At 39.2% G+C, this 16,618-nt stretch overlaps 1 pseudogene; it reads right to left on the minus strand.

Moving 5' to 3' along the window:
- Positions 1-14,698: 14,698 nt before the first annotated feature.
- Positions 14,699-16,329, minus strand: LOC102834623 (annotated as a pseudogene).
- Positions 16,330-16,618: the final 289 nt, after the last annotated feature.

Consider the following 16,618-nt stretch of genomic DNA (forward strand, 5'->3'; position numbering starts at 1 on the left):
AAATGCAGATGGGTCTCTTGTGATACAATAGTGAATAATTGTTATCAGGACTGATTGTGAGGGTTGGAAATGTAAAGGTAGATGTTTTATAGCAAGGAAGGGAGTGATTAACTTTCCAGTCTAGGAGCAGAGGTCCCTTGGGCCTTGGGCCATCAACAGAGAAGAGCAGAGAGTGGGACCCTACCCAGAGAAGCAGTGATGCCTGAGATGGAGGCAGAGACGATCACGTGGAACGATGGAGTAGCTGGGGACTTTAGATCCAGAGAAGTAGAGAGACTGTGTGCTGAAGACTGTGGGTGGGGGGTGGGGAGAGAGGGAAGAGTATGGGCGGCAGGCTTGCAAGATATACCCTCTGGTTGGTTGATGATGTGATGATGCATGGAGGGAATTGTAACCATCGCAATGAAATACGATAGAATGAATGTAAAACTACTATTCTCCCATGTAAACTATAATATAATTCACAATAAAACTTTAAAAAAAAAGAATTCATCAAAAGAGGAAAAAGGGAGCCTACAGACTGGGAAAATATATTTTGCAATGACACATCAGACAAGGGAGTAATCTCTGAAACTTATAGGAAACTACAACACATCTACAAGAAGACAAATAACCCAATTAAAACGTGGGCACAGGACATGAATAGACACTTCACCATGAAGACATTCTGGCAGCAACCAAACATGAAAAAATGTTCACAATCATTAGCCATTGTTGTTGTTAAGTGTTGTTGAATTGATTCTGACCCATAGCAACCCTGTATAGGGTTTCCAAGGAGCAGCTGGTGAGCTTGAACTACAAACCTTGCAGTTCAAATGGCTTTGCAGTCTGACACATTAGCCCACAGTACCACACCAGGACTCCTATTATTAGTTGGTGGTTATATGCTGTGGAGCCAGTTCTGACTCATAGCGACCCTGTACAGTGTTTCTGAGGCTGTAAATCTTTATGGGAGCAGAAAGCCTCATCTTTCTCCTGTGGAACAACTGGTAGTTTCAAACTGTTGACCCTGAGGCTCGCAGCCCAATTGGTAATCACAATGCTACCAGAGCTCCTTAGGACTCCTATTAGGGAAATGCAAATCAAAACAGCAATGAGATATCATCTCTCACCAGCAATAACAGTGAAGTTCAAAAAAGCAGAGGACAACAAATGTTGGCGAGGATGTGGAGAGACTGGGACATTCCTACATTGCTGATGAGACTGTAAATTCATTCAACCACTCTTCAGAATGGTATGGCGCTTTCTCAGAAAACTGGAAATAGAAATACCTTATGACCCAGCAATTCCTCTACTTGGTATATGTCCACAAGAAATATGAGTCACAGAGAAACAGTGAAGCCAGAGATGTAGGCAGAGACAATGACTTGGAGAGATGGAGTGGCTGGAGACTCTAGACCCAGAAAGGGAGAGGAGCTGTGTGCCAACAATCAAGGAACAGGCTTGCAGGGTATACCCTTTGGTTGGTTGATGATGTGTGGAGGGGATTGTAACCATGGCAATGAAATGATATACGATAGGATGAATGTAAAGCTAATGTTCTCCCATGTAAACTATCACATAATTCACAATAAAACATGTAAAAAAAAAAGGCTTACCTTGGATGCTGCTGCACTAGGATCATGGAAATCAAGGTGATTTAAATAGTATAGTCCTAGTGTGGTGCTATAGTTTAATGAGCTGGACTGCAAAATGAGTTTGAACCACAAGGTTGGCAGTTCAAGCTCACCAGCTGCTCCTTGGAAACCCTATACAGGGTTGCTATTGGTCGAAACTGACTCGACGGCACTTAACAACAAATAGTGTAAGGATGCTTACATGCACCTACATGTAAATTTGTGTAGGTAATCAGACTTAAAACAGTAAAATAAATGGAGAGTAACAGGTATTGAGAGTATAATTGAGAGTGGACTGCTGTGAACATTGGTGTGCTATACTGTAATTATCTCCACCATGTCCACGATTAATAATGGGCTTAGTCACAACTAATCGACACAAAATGCATCTTAGTGGGAGATGATTTTCTTCTAAGAAATCCAAAATTTTGCAAATCTATATGAAAGTATTAAAGTAGTAAGGGCTCTTTTATGATGATATTAAGTCTAGAATAGCCAATCAGGAGATGATTACCCACCCTGAACAGGACAATGAATAATGTCCTGTTTTAACTTTCATTACTCCTTTTACCTTATGTAACCCCTGTCTCCTATTTGCTCTCTGTGCATGTTGTTTGTCACTTAGGTGTTGTTAGTTGGTAGTATAATAGTCCTGGGAGAATGGGGCTTTACATAGGTGTGCATGGATAAAATATAAAACCATCCCTTGGATGGGATGAAACATGGATAAAATGTTAATACATACTCTGGAATGAGATGTAAAAACATACCCTGGGATGGGGTGAACCTTGATTGATGTGGATGTTTGCTGCTACACTCATTCTTGCCTGTTTATTCTGTAAATAATAAAGAAAAAAGAAATATGAGTGAGAACGCAAGTAGATATATACACACCAATGTTCATCATAGTACTATTCACAATAGCAAAAAGCTGGAGACTACCCAAATGCCCATCAACAGGAGAATGGATAAACAAACTCTGGTACACACACAATGGAAGACTATGCTACCTTGAAGAATAACAATGAAGCTGAAAAACACCACATAACATAGATGAGCCTGGAGGACATAATGCTGATGGAAATTAGTCAAGCACAAAAAGACAAATATTGCATAAGTCCATTATTGTAAAAACTTAAGAAAGTGTTTCCATAATAAAATAATAATTCTCTGAGGGTTACCAGGGACAGGAGGGAGGGGACAGTGACTCACAGGTCAGGGGATAGACATGTGTTAAGTCAGGGGACAGGGAGGGCAATAAATAGGAGGGAGAGGACAATGCAAAAGAAGGGGAAGATGAGTAGAAAATTGGGGAAGATAGGGAAAAACTCTGGGAGGTATACATGAGCTAAATGGAATATAGGTAGACTGTGACATTTACACAGTCTTGAAATAACAACACTCTATGATATAGGGATTGAGATACCCCTATATTGATTTATATCTCTATCCTTGTATCATGTTGTTGTTATGTGCCGTGGAGTCGGTTCCGACTCATAGCGACCCTGCACAGGGTTTCCGAGGTTGTTAATCTTTACGGGAGCAGAACGCCTCATCTTTCTCCCGCGGAACCGCTGGTAGTTTCGAACTGCTGACCTTATGGTTCGCAGCCCAATTCGTAACCACTACGCTACCAGAACTCCTTGTATCATAGAGCCTTATTATTCCAAGACTGTGAAAATGTCACAATCTATTTCTATTCCTGGTGTGTCACTGTGGGTTATTACACTGGACTGCAAAGTCACTTTGAACCGCAAGGTCGGTGTTTCAAACTCACCAGCTGCTCCTCAGAAACCCTATACAGGGTCCTTAAGGGTTGAAACCGACTCAATGGCACTTAACAACAAAAACAACAATGATATAGAGATCGAGACATAGGCTGAAGGGATAAAGGAGAGGTAATAATGTTAAGATGTTTGACTGTTCACAAAAGGATAAATATTCCATACAGCCTTTATTGTAAAATCTTAAGAAAAGATGTTCATACTAAAAGAAAAAAAATATATTGATTACTGGGGGGAGGGGTTTAGGGGGCAGTAGAGCACAGGTTGGGGATAGTCACATCATAACTTGTTGATGGGAAGGGCAATATACAAGCAAGAGGAGAGCAATATACAAGAAGGGGGAGGGGGTAGAAGAACAAGAAAGACAGGTGAGCAATTAGGTAGGTAGGTTTGCATTAACTAAATGGGACAGAGGTAAACAGTAATGTATACTCAACCTTGGAACAGCAGTGTTTTGTGATACAGGGATCGATGCATAATCTGAATGTGTAAAAGAGAGGAATTATTTTTAAGATGCTTGACTGTCTTATGGATATTGGTTTCCCTTGCCTACTATTGTAAAACAGACATTTGAGTGGGATAGAAAGGAATATCAGGAAATAGGATTATAGAAATTTGTAGACCCATCTTTAACCTATAACTGATTGGAATACCTAAAAGGGGTTCTAGAACTTGCCCAGTGAAATGGGCTTATTGTTGAGCCTTTGTAGAGTATAGGGCCTTAGGTGGAATCTTGAGACCTATACATGAACCTTCTGAAGTGAAACATTCCCACGTGAAAGGACATGCAGACCAACCCAGAGGGGCTAGAGGAACAGAAGCTACTTCTTGAAAAAAAGACTAGCAGAAAACAAAAAAACAAAAAAACCAACAACAGCACACTGTTTGGCTATTACAAGAACAAGCAAACTGTTCACCTAGGAGCCATCAAGGCTAGCCATCAAGGTCCTTCAGGAAAAACCCCTTCCAAGACTATCACTCCTAGGGAACACATGAGCATGCTTCTAAGCTCGCTGGTGACCACATTGATCTACTTGTGAGTGGAAGTAGGGGATGGGCAGTAATGGAGACATGGGCTGAGTTTGACCATGTTCTACAGACTCCTGTAGACCTTGAAATGAGAGAGAGAAGAGGAAGGGCTGGTTGGTGTGAGGTTTGGGGAGACTTGGGAACAATGGACACTGACCTAGTCATGGGAGCTTGAGCTGAGTGAGAGTGAAGCGTCCAGCTGATATGAAGTGGGGGCAGGTGTGCAAAGATGCCCAAACTTGCAGATAGTACCCATTTGACCTAGTTTGGATAACTTGATGATCAGAACACAACTAGAGAAAGATCAAGAAATTTGATAAAAGAAGCAAGAGTAAATTGTTACTGTTTAATTAACTTGACCTTATGGATGTAGTAGCTCAAAATATCAACTGAGAGGGAAGGAATTTTCACATCAAGAATCAAACCTATCCCATCAGTACACAGGGTTGATAGGGACGGATGACCTAGACATTGGCAGGACGGGGGCGGGGGGGTTGCGGGGGAGGAGGTGGGGGGGCCCTATAAAGGCACAAAGTGACTGACTTACAAGTTTCCAAAAGGGAGTTTGGCTTCAGATCAAGGATGCGGGAAGTAGAATCCCCACTAGTTTTCATCTTGTTTAGATGGGTCTGGTGAAAGGAGATGGGGATAGGATTCTTTTGATTCAATTGTGAGTAATTGTTATCATGACTAATTGTGATTGTCACAAATGTAAATGTAGAAGTTATATAACAGAAAGGAGGGAGTAGTTAATCTTGCATGCCAGGAACAGAGGATCCTAGGACCATCAAGAGGGAAGAGCATGAATGTGATGTGGGATCCTATCCAGAGAAGCAGTGACATCAGATACAGAAGCAGAGGTGATGGCATGGAGACATAGAGTAGCTGAAGACTCTAGACTCATGGAAAGAAAAAGTCTGCGTGCTAGTGGGTAAGAGGCTGGCTTGCAAAATGTGCCTTTTGATATTTAAACGACTGTACATTCCTGAGTGTTTCTGTATATATCAAGGGAGAAAGGGGAAGTAATAGAGGCAAATACTCTTGGTTAATAGTACATGGAAAGGAGCTCTGCTAACATAGTGGTTACGAATCGGGCTGCAAACCTTAACATCAGCAGTTCGTAACTACCAGCTGCTCCGCGGGAGAAAAATAAAGTTTTCTGCTCCCATAAAGATTTACAGCCTCGGAAACCCTGTACAGGGTCGCTATGGGTCGGATCCAGTTCCATGGCACTTAACAACAACAACAACAATAGTACATGGAAGGGATTGTAATCATTCAAATGAAGCAAAGTGCAAATAGTTGAATGCAAAACTGATTTTCTGCAGCGTAAGCTATCACCTAATTCATATTAAAGCTTTACAAAAAATAGAAGAAATAAAGCGTGCTAGAGTTCCCCATCAGTGGTGGAAATAGTTAAGGAGTTGACTACTAGCCTAAGGATGGAAGTTTGACACTGTACCACCCAGTAGCCTTGGTAGATAGGCTTGATAATCTGCTTCCTAGAACCTTCCTTGAAAACCCTATTGAGCAGGTCTACTCTGTACATATGAGGTTACCAGAAGTCAAATTGGCAACTAACAGTGTATGAAGATTCCAATATCCCCACACCTTTGTTAACATTTACTGTTTTCTGTTTTTTTTTTTAACATTGCCTGTCAGTTAGTCATACTGTGGTGGCTTCTGAGTTGCTGTGATTCTGGAATCTATGCCATGGGTACTTTAAATATCAGCAGGGTCACCTACGGTGGACAGGTTTCAGATGACCTTCTAGATAAAGACAGACTAGGAAGAAAGAAAGATGAACTACTTCCAAATATTTACTTACTGAAAACATTATGAATAGCAGAGAAACACCATCAGACATAGTACTGGAAAAAGAGCCCCTCAGGTTGGAGGGCACTCAAAATACAACTAGGGAAGAGCTGCTTCCTCAAAGTAGAGTTGAATAGAGAAAACCCCACAGGAACAAAGCCCTCAGGACATTCATTTGGTGATGGAGCACAACTCAAAATAAAGAGAAAGAGCTATAAACATCTATTAATAATCAGAACATGGAATATATGAAGTATGAATCTAGGAAAATCAGAAATTATCAAAAATAAAATGGAACACAAAACATCAATATCTTAGGCATTAGTGAGCTGAAATGGACTGTTATTGGCCATTTTGAATCTGGCAATTACATGGTTTCCTATACTGTGAATAACAAATCGAAGAGGAATGGTGTTGCATTCATCGTCAAAAAGAACATATGAAGATCAGTCATGAGGGTACAACACTGTCTGTGATAGGATAATATACATACACCTAGAGGGAAGACCAGGTAATACCACCATTATTTAAATATATGCACCAACCCCTAAAGCCAGTGTGGATGAAACAGAAGAATTCTGTCAACTTCTTCAATCTGAAATTGATCAAATATGCAATCAAGATGTACTGATCATTACTACTGATTGGAATGCAAAGGTTGGTAAAAAAGAGGAAGGATCAGTAGTTGGAAAATAATGATCTTGGTGATAGAAATGATGCTGGAGATCAAATGATAGAATTCTGTAAAACCAATTATTTGTTCATTTCAAATACCTTCCTTAGACACTATAAGAGACTATTATACAAATGAACCTCACCAGATGGAATACACAGAAATCAAATTGACTACATCTGTGGAAAGAGACGGTGGGAAAGTGCCATATCACCAGCCAAAATAAGGTAAGGGCCAGATTATGGAACACTGAAACTTCCTCTCCTGTCTAGAAATGCTAAAGCAAATGGAAGAAATGAGAAAGTACAAGAGCTGAACAGAACATTTCAAAGGTCACCTAGAGAAGACAAAGTCAAATATTACAACAAAATGTGCAAAGGTCTGGTATCAGAAAACCAAAAAGGAAGAACACGCTCAGCATTTCTCAAACTGGGGGAACTGAAGAAAAAAATTCAAGCCTCAGCTTTCGTTATTGAAAGATTCTCTAGGCAAATTATTGAATGATGCAGAAAATATCAAGAGAAGATAGAAGGAATACACAGAGTCACTATAACAAAAGGAAATGGTTGATGTTCAACCGTTTCAAGAGGTACCATATGATCAAGAGCCAATGATACTGAAGGAAGAAATCCAAGATTCATTGAAGGGATTGTCAAAGAACAAGGCACCAGGAATTAATAGAATAAAAATTGAAATCTCTCAAGAAAGTGAGGAGGCACTGGAGGCATTCACTCATCTCTGCCAAGAAATTTGGAAGACAATTATCTGGCCAATTGATTGGAAGAGATCCATATTTGTGCCCATTCCAATGGAATGTAAAAATCATCGGACAATCTCTTTGAGATCCCATGCGAGTAAAGTTTTACTAATGGTAATACAGAAACAGCTGCAAGCATACATTGACAAAGAACTTCTACAGGTTCAAGCCAGATTCAGAAGATGATGTGACATGAGGGATATCATGGCGGATGTCTGATGGCTCTTAGTTGAAAGCAGAGAATACCTGTGCTTTATTGACTGCGCAAAGGCTTTCAATTGTGTGGATCAAGACAAGCTATGGACAAAGTTGTGAAGTATTAGTATTCTGGAGCACGTAATTGTGTTCATAAGGAATCTGTACGTGGACCAAGAGGCAGTTGTTCAAACAGAACATAAGAACACTGAATGGTTTAAAATTAAGAAAGGTATGAGACAAGGTTGTATTCTTTCAGCATACTTATTCAACCTGTATGCTGAGCAAATCATCTGAGAAGCTGGGTTCTATGAAGAAAAACATGGCATCAGGATTGGAGGAAGACTCATTAATAACCTGCAATATGCAGATGATACAACCTTGCTTGCTTAAAGTGAAGAGGACTTAAAAACATTTACTGATGAAGATCAAAGAGCACAGCCTTCGGTATGGATTACATCTCAATGTAAAGAAAACAAAAGTCCTCACCACTGGACCAATAAACAACATTCTTATCAAGTGGAAAAAGATTGAAGTCAAAGACTTAATTTTTCTTGGATCAACCATTAACACTCATGGAAGCAGCCGTCAAGAAAGAAAACGATGTATTGCATTAAGCTGTGAAAATCTGCTGCACAAGGCCTTTTTAAAGTGTTGAAGGGCAAAGATGTCACCTTGAGGACTAAGGTGCACCTGACCCAAGTCATGGTATTTTCAATAATCTCATATGCATATGAAAGCTGGACACAAGGCTGATACCTATGAGGTGGAGGTTAAAGACATCCTAAATGCCCGAATTTTCCAAGGTGCTCTGCTTCTGTAAAGGCACTATGAGTCGGAACTGACTCCAGGGCACATAACCACATCACCACCATATAGTTCCTGATCCCAACCACCACTGTTTCTGTCAGTATTTTTCCTCATGTTTCACAGTTCCACAATTTGCTGCAGCATATCATAGAATTCACAAACTGTATAAGAAATAATTCACACAGTAGTGGAAGCTGGTAAGTCCCAAATCTATATTTCAGATTTCAACCAAGAGGTTTCTTCTCACCCTTATAGTTTCAGGGAGTTAGGAATTCAAATTGGCAGATCAAACAACAGGCTGTTGATGCAGAAGTCTGCAGAATCAAGTCAGGTGATAGGTCATAAGTCCCAAGAAATGAGGTCAGGCAGAGATGAGCCAGATATAGAATCAAAACCTAGAAAGTGAAATTTTCCAAAACATTCCTTTATATGGGACACAGACTATATCCCCTAAAACACTAAGCGTGGTAACTTGGGTCTCCCCTCTAGTAAGGTGTGGTCATCCTTAACCCTAAAATATACCTTAATCCTGCCTCATTAATAACTCACTCTAAAATGTGACCATAACCACAGGCATTTGTTACTGTTGTTGTTGTTAAGTGCCATCGAGTTGATTCAGACTCATAGCAACCCTGTATAGAGTTTCTGAGGAGCAGCTGATGGATTTGAACTGCCGACCTTGTGGCTTGCAGTCCAGTGCTGAGTCCAAAACCACAGACATAGAGGATAAAAATTGCAATACATTTCAGAATCGAGGGATATGACCATATTAAGTAAATAATTGCACTGCAATTACTATAAATTGCCATCTTAACACTGTTTTTGCAGTATTCCAAATATTTTGGTATGTTGTGTTCTCATTCTCATTTGATTAGAAAATTTTTTTAAACTTACTTTGTATTGCATTTTTAAAATTTCATCTATTACCCAATAGTTTTTAAGCATAGTGTTACCCAGTTTCTATGTATTAGATATTTTTTTCTTGATCTTCCTGTTGTTGATTTCTAATTGCACAAAATTGTGATCCAAGAAGATGTTTTGTAGTATTTTGATGTTTTTAATGCTACTGAGGTTGCCTTTGTGGCCTAATTTATAGTCTAATTTATAGGCCTAATTTATAGTGACTTAATTTATAGTTCAAAGTTCCATGGAAAAGAATGTGCATTGTGGTGTTGTTGTGTGGTGTTCTGTATTCTGTCCAGTTGGTTGATTGTGTTGTTTAAATCTTCTGTATCTTTGCTGAATTTCTTTCTAGTTGTTCTGCCCTTCATCAAAAATGATATCACCTACGTAGTGGTTACGAATCGGGCTGTGAACCACAAGGTCAGCAGTTCGAAACTACCAGCGGTTCCACAGGAGAAATATGAGGCTTTCTGCTCCCATAAAGATTTACAGCCTCAGAAACCCTATGCAGGGTTGCTATGGGTCGGCATCTACTCAATGACACTTAATAACAACAACAACAACTATTATTATGGAGTTCTATATTTACAATTCTGTTCTAGTTTGCTTTATATATTTTGTGGCTTTTTCATTGGGTGGAAATTTATTATGATTATATCACCTTGTTCAGTTAATTATTATATAATATTCTTCCTTGGCTCTTTTGTTGGTTTTTGCCTTGTAGTGTATTTTATCAGAAAATAATAGAGTCACTCTGCTTTTTTTTATTGCCATTTGTTTCTATGACCTTTGATATTTTTATAATTTTTAATTTTTTTTATTATGATTTAGATAAAAATTTACAACAATTACTACACATTTTGTTTTATGACATTGATTGCAATCTCCTCAATGAAGGGCACTCATCCCACTTCCTCCCTGTGTTTACCATTTCCATTCCTCCTTACTTCCTCTTCCTTCTTGCTTTCTGAATTTTCCCACTAGGTAAATGCTGCCCATTTGATCTTTTTTTAAAAAAAGATTTTTGTTGGGAGCGACTGAGCCGAGCGTCTCTGAGGGTAGTTTAACTGAAGGATTGCAACTGAACAGTTGTGGTGCAGAAACTCGGGCTGCACCCAGGTCAGGCTGCCCCCTGAGCAACTTGCAAAGCCTGCCTCAGGGAACAAGGAACTTGCAAATTCTTTTCTTGTACATAGCCATGACCTTCAGCTCAGTATGCACAAACATCTAGCTGCTCTAATCTCTGTTTCCCTAGCTACCACAAGTTACATTCTTCTGATAAAGTCCCATTTACTGCATTCACAAACAACACCAGATGTTCTTGCTCTCTTTTCCCTGCCCCAAGCACCTCCTTTTGTTATTTGTATAAAATAAACTTTCTGCACTTGGTCTTGGTCGCAGTTTCTCCATCAGAGTGCTGCATCCCATCTAGTCCCAACTTTACTTAATTTATTTGTGTCTTGTGTCTTCCTTTTTCTTCTAATCTCCCATCACCCCTACTCAGGTTTAATCTCTCTGCATGGGATGCCAAGAATAACCAATGCCAGATGAGGCAGATTTTATTGTGAATTGAGTGAATTGGGAGAACATTGGTTTTGCACTCATCATATCATATTTTGTTTCATTGCAGTTATTACAATCCCTTCCATGCATCATCATTCAACAGTATTTGCTTAAATTCCCCTTCCCCTTTTTTTGATGTATGCAAAAACACTCTGGAATATATAATCATTTAAACAACCCAAGGGCACATTCTGCAAGCCTGCCTCCTGGCCACCAGTACACAGCCTTTCTCTTTCCATGAGTCTAGAGGCCTCAGCTGCTCTATTTCTCCATGTCATCACCTCTGCCTGCATCTCTGGTGTTTCTGCTTCTCTGGATGGTGGTAGTGGTTATGTACCATGGAGTCAGTTCCGACTTATAGTGACCCTGCACAGGGTTTCTGAGGGTGTAAATCTTTACTGGAACAGAAAGCCTCATCTTTCTCCCATGGGAACAGCTGGTAGTTTTGAACTGCTGACCTTGAGGTTTGTAACCCAATTCATAACCACTACATTACCAGGGCTCCTCTGGATAGGGTCCCACATTCTGCTCATGCTCTTCTCCCTTGATGGTCCTAGGGTCATCTGTTCCCGCAATGTAAGATTAACTATTCCCCCATTTATGTTACAAAACTTCTACCTTTACAGTTGTCATGATCACAATTGGTCATGATAACAATTACTCACCATTAAATCAAAAGAATCCTATCCCCATCCTCTTTCACCAGACCTGTCTGTTGTTGTTGTTGTTGTTAGGTGCCATTGAGCCGGTACTGACTCATAGCAACCCTATGCACAGCAGAATGAAACACTGCCTGATCCTGGGCCAACCTCACTACAGTTGCCACACTTGAGTCCATCGATGCTGCCACCTGGCCATTCCATCTCGTTGGGGGTCTTCCTCTTTTTCTCTGACTCTCCACATTACCAAACATGATATCCTTCTCCAGCAACTGGTCCCTCCTGACAACGTCTGAAGTATGAGAGATGAAATTTGGCCATCCTGGCCTTCAAGGAACACTCTGGCTGTACTTCTTCCAACATAGACCTGTCTAGATAATATGAAAACCATTCAATGGGGATTTTGCCTTCCCCTGAACTCTCTGAAACTAAACTCCCTCTTGAAAACTTGTAAGCCAACCACTTTGTGCTTTATAGCCCTGCCACCTCACATTTTAGGTAGCCAATGTCTAAGTTGTGTGTCCTTATCAACCCTGTGTATAGAGGGGATAGGTTTGATCTTTGATGTGAAGACTCCTTCCCCCTCCATTGGTATTTTGAGCTACTACATCCATAAGTATAGGTCAAGCTCATCAAATTGTAGCAATTTATACTTTTTCCTTTATCAAATTTATCTTCCTCTATTCAAGTTCTGATCATCAATACATCTAAGCTAGGTCAAATGGGTACTATCTGCAAGTTTGGGCATTCTTGTGTAACTCCCCTCACTTCATATCAGCTGGATGTTTCACTCTCAGCTCTAGCCCTCCATGGCTATGTCCTTGTCCAAGGGCTCAGGAGTCCCCAAGTCTCACGACACTTCAGACCAACCAGCCCTTCTCTTCTCTCTCTCATCTCCAGGTCAATGAGTGTCTATGGAACATGGTCAAACTCAGCCCATATCTTCATTACTGCCTTTCCACCACTTCCACTCACAAGTAGACTAATGTGGTTGCCAGCAAGGTTACATGCCTGCTCATGTGTTCCCTTTGAGTTTAAGTCTTAGAGGAGGGTTTGTCCTGAAGGGACTTAATTGCTTGCCTTGATGGCTCCTTGGTGGACAGCTTGCTTTTTCTTATAGTAGCCAATCAGGCTGCTGTTTTTATTTTTCATTTTTCATGCTGGTCTTTCTTTCAAGAAGTATCTTCTGTTCCTCTAGGTGCTCCAGGTAGGTCTGCATGTTAAGTGGGAATGTTCCATCTCAGCAGGTTCTGGATGGAACTCAGGAGATATTTATATTATTTTTTTACTTTGTGTCTAAGATGTGGCTGTTAATGGGTCATGTTTACTTATCAAGTTTGCTACTCTCTGTCTCTTTACTGATGCATATATTCCTTTTTCAGTCAGTGTAGTGAACAATAGATATGGATTTCCTCCACCACTCATCTGTCAGTTTGTCATACTGTGGTGACTTGTATGTTGCTATGATATTGGAAGCCATGCCACCAGTGTTTAAAATACCAGTATGGCAACCCATGGTGGACAGGTTTCAGCTGAGCTTCCAGACTAAGACAGACTAGGAAGAAGGAGAGGCAGACTGCTAAATGTTTACCCTCTGAAAATCTTATGAATAGCAGTGGAACATTGTCAGATATAGTGCCAAAATATGAGAACCTCATATTGTAAGACACTCAAAGTATGACTTGGAAAGAGCTAACTCAAAGTCGAGTTGACCATTATGACACAAATAGAGTATAGCTTTCAGGTCCTTCATTTACTGATGGGGGCCAACTCAAAAGGAGGAGAAACAGCTGCAAATATCCATTAATAATCAAAGCATGTAATGTACAAAGTATGATTTTAATAAGATTAAATGTTATAACAATAAAATGGGACACATAAAAATCAATATCTTAAGTATTAGTGATCTGAAATGGACTGGTATTGGCAATGTAGGATCTGACCATCTTATAGTTTCCTATACCAGGAATGACAAATGCAAGAGTGATGGTATTGTTTCCATATTCAAAAGAACATTTCAAGATTTATCTTGAAGTACAACGCCTTTTATGATAGGATAATATCCATAAACTTACAAGAAAGACCAGTTAATACCATTACTATTCAAATTTATGCACCAACCATTAAAGCCAGTGATGATGAAATTGAAAAAGTCTACAGACTTCTTCAGTCTGAAATTGATTAAACATGCAATCAAGGTGCAATGATAATTAGTAGTGATTGGAATGCAAAGGTTGGAAACAAAGATAAAGGATCACTAGTTGTGAAATATGGCCTTGGAGATTGAAAAGACACTGGACACCACATGATAGAATTTTGCAAGACCAATGACTTCTTCATTGCAAATACCTTTTTTGTTTGTGTTTTGTTTTGTTTCATTTAGTATTTATTTATTAAGTAGTAGTGTTTAGTTTATTGTATAAATGTCTATGAAAAATACATTGTAGATTTTCCTTAAAATAGGTATACAAAAATCCAAGACACAATTAAGATTCCCGTTAGTGTAAAAACCAAAACTAAAAATTGGAAGCAGATTACCTTCCTTTTACATGGAAAGGAAATGAAAGAGATCATGTACTGCTTGACCCAAGTGAGTGTTCATTTGTTTTCCTACAAGAAAATGGTGAATGAGGTGTGAGGCTCTGTGAATAAAATTCAGAAAACATAAATATCCAAATGTCTTTGACTTCTACTTAATGAAGCTCATATTTGACTGGCTAGCTCTTTTAATTATAATTTCAAGTTTTATAGATATAGATATTCTTTTTTTTTTCCCCAAGACAAACATGCAAGTATCCTTATAGTACAACAGGGAAGAAAGCAAATGTTAGATTTTAACCAGTTGAGCTTTTTACTTGTTGAATTTAGTGGCTGACTTTTTTGTTTCCTTTCTTTCACAGTTTGGCAGTCATCTGATTCATTAGCTTCTCGAATTTGATTGCTAAGGCCATGGTGCCTTTAATCTTCAGTTTTCCTGACATGAATGCCATTGTTGGTTTTAGTTTCCCAGAAAACATTTTTACCAAGTCTCCAGTAGACATACTCATCACTACATCTGCCTGATCAGCAGGTTCTCCTTAGCCAACATTTCCACCTTTGCTCTTAAGTTCAAGGAACCATGTTCCACCATCTTTACCTAAGAGTTCAAACAGGTAGACTGCCTGAGTGGCTTTAACAGTGTTGTCACTGAGAGACTTCTTGACAATTCTAAATGTTTCTTCCATGGATCCAGAGCGTGGTTTGGATTGTGGATCCTGCTTGCCTTCTGATACAGCATCTTGCAATTCCTCTTTCATGGTAATGCAACTGGTAGTTCATCTAAGAAGAAATCTGGTAATAAAGGATGACCTGGTTTAATTGCATAGACATCAAAAATTTGTATTCCTTCTTATTTTAAGATATTTTCATCAATAATAAAGTTGCTAATAAAATTTTTTGACTTTTTGAAAATGGAATATGCAGCATCTACAATGATATCAACTTTCTACATTGGCTTTCAATACCAAAGCCTCCCAGCATACCCACTGCTGCACTGTGTATGGCTGTTTTAGGCCATAATGCATTGACTGCAACTTCACCTTTAAATTCTTCTGCCATTCCAACTACACACATAGACATACCATACTTAGCAATGGTATACACATAGTGTGGTTTGAACCACAATGGATTTCAGTTCAATGGAGGGCTGAGATTGAGGATATGACAATTTTACTCTTTTTCGAATAAGGAATACATGCTTTAGATGTAAGTTAGGTGCCTCTGGTATTGACATTCATCATCAAATCCACTCTCTTTGTAGGTATTTCCAATGTGTTGGTCAAGCTAATAGCACTGGCATTATTCACCAAAATATCAATTCCTCCAAATTTCTTGACTGCTTTCTCCACTGCATTATTGATCTGCTGTTCATCTCTCACATCAACAACACATGGCAAGGCCCTTCTTCCAGCTTCTTCAACCAGTGTTGGATAGCATGACTATTGCAGATCAGAAGTATCAGCAACTGTAGGGGGGTGGCAGTGGCAGTAAGGGTAAGATATCTACAAGACATGGACCTTGCTATTGTATTTAGCCCCACTCCTAACACCGCCCCCCAAATACCTTTTATAAACAACATAAAAGTTTACTATAAACATGTACTTTATCAGACAGAATATATAGGAATGAAATTGACTACATTTGTGGAAGGAGACAGTGAAAAAACTCAATATCATCAGCCAAAACAAGGCTAGGGACAGAATGTAGAACACACCATTAATTGTTTATATGCAAGTTCAGGCTGAAGATGAAAATTAAAACAAGTCCATGAGAGCCAAAATATGACCTAAGACATATCCCACCTAAATTTAAAGACTATCTCAAGAACAGACTCGAAGCACTAAACAAGAGTGACTGAAGATCATAAGAGTTGTGGGATGACATCAAAAACATCATACAGGAAGTAACCAAGAGGTCATTAAAAAGAAACAAAAGAAATAAAATATTAAATTGGATGACAGAAAGATTCTAAATCTTGCTTTGCAGTGTAGAGATACTAAAGGGAACTGAAGAAACAAGGAAGTCAAAGAACTGTACAGAAATTTTCAAAGGACAGCTCAAGAAGCCAAAATAAAATATGATGAAATGTTTAAGAACTTAGAATTAGAAAACCAAAAAGGAACAACATGCTCAACATTTCTCAAGTTGAAAGAACTGAAGAAAAAATTCAAGCCTTGACTTGAAATATGGGCAAATCATTGAATGATTCTGAAAGAATCAAAAGTAAAGAATATACTGTATTCTGAATATTCCTTGAATCACTGTACCAACAAGAA

Source organism: Chrysochloris asiatica, unplaced genomic scaffold, assembly GCF_000296735.1.
Source record: "Chrysochloris asiatica unplaced genomic scaffold, ChrAsi1.0 scaffold00180, whole genome shotgun sequence".
NCBI classification, from domain to species: Eukaryota; Metazoa; Chordata; class Mammalia; order Afrosoricida; family Chrysochloridae; genus Chrysochloris; species Chrysochloris asiatica.